Source organism: Suncus etruscus, chromosome 5 (assembly GCF_024139225.1).
Source record: "Suncus etruscus isolate mSunEtr1 chromosome 5, mSunEtr1.pri.cur, whole genome shotgun sequence".
Classification (NCBI taxonomy): domain Eukaryota; kingdom Metazoa; phylum Chordata; class Mammalia; order Eulipotyphla; family Soricidae; genus Suncus; species Suncus etruscus.
In genome coordinates, this window is record NC_064852.1 from 155,301,021 (window position 1) to 155,302,172 (window position 1,152).

The 1,152-nt window shown below is 42.4% G+C and overlaps 1 pseudogene; it reads right to left on the bottom strand.

Annotated features, from left to right (window-relative positions):
• Nucleotides 1-619: 619 nt before the first annotated feature.
• On the bottom strand, nucleotides 620-718 carry LOC126009780 (uncharacterized; annotated as a pseudogene).
• Between the last annotated feature and the right edge of the window lie 434 nt (nucleotides 719-1,152).

Sequence of the window (1,152 nt, forward strand, 5' to 3'; positions counted from 1 at the left end):
TTGCCTTCTTGTCTTTACCTTTAGAGGTCCTGGCTGGTCTAGTATTAAGAGATCCCTCTGGGGGCCCGGAGAGATAGCACAGCGGCGTTTGCCTTGCAAGCAGTCCATCCAGGACCAAAGGTGGTTGGTTCGAATCCCGGTGTCCCATAGGGTCCCTCGAGCTATTTCTGAGCAGACAGCAAGGAGTAACCCCTGAGCAACGCTGTGTGTGGCCCAAAAAACAAAAAACAAACAAAAAAAAAGAGAACTATCCTAACAATGTGAATGAATGAGGGAAGGACTGTACTGTCTGGAGTACAGATGGGGGTGGGGTGGGGAGGAGGGAGATTTGGGACACTGGTGATGGGAATGCTGCACTGGTGAAGGGGGGTGTTCTTTACATGACTGAAACCCAACCACAATCATGTTTGTAATAAAGGTGTTCAAATAAAGATATTAATTAATAAAATATTAATAAAATATTTAAACCAGGGAGGGTGCACGTTTTTTTTTCCAGTGGTAAATATCAAGTCAATAAAAACTAATGTAGCATGGAAAAAATGGGTTCTCCGAAGAAGGAACAGATCTCCCGGGAATTTGTGGCTACAGTGACAGAATCCTGCGACCATCCTGGAAGTCCCAAATTGCCGTCTGCTTTTCAATATCATCCTTGCGCAGGGGCCATGCTAATCTTCTCTGTATCGTTCCAATTTTAAATATGTGCTGCCGAAGCGAACACTCAAAATCCTAAGTGGCTTCTGCATGATAAACTTTGCTAATGAAGTCCAGAGGAACTGACTTGCCTAAAGCGTTAGTGCTATAAGATCTAGTCTTGTTAGTAAATCTTTAAATTTTGTTGTTTCTGGACCACACTGGAGAAGGGATTACTCTGATCCTGCACTCAGGAATTAATTGCTTCTGGCCATGCTCTTAGGAACCATATGGAATGCCAAGGTTTGAACCCGAGTTCTTACCCACAATCTTAAATTCTTAATCCAGTTTTCTTTCCCTCACCTCAAGCAAATCAATGCATCTTCTTTTGGAAACACAAACAAGATAAAAAGGCAATTAAGGTAGGTGTTTGATTATTCTGCCAAAAACCCCCATCACTGTTCCTGACTTTTTTTTTTTTTTTTTTTTTTTTTGTGGTTTTTGGGTCACACCCGGCTGTGC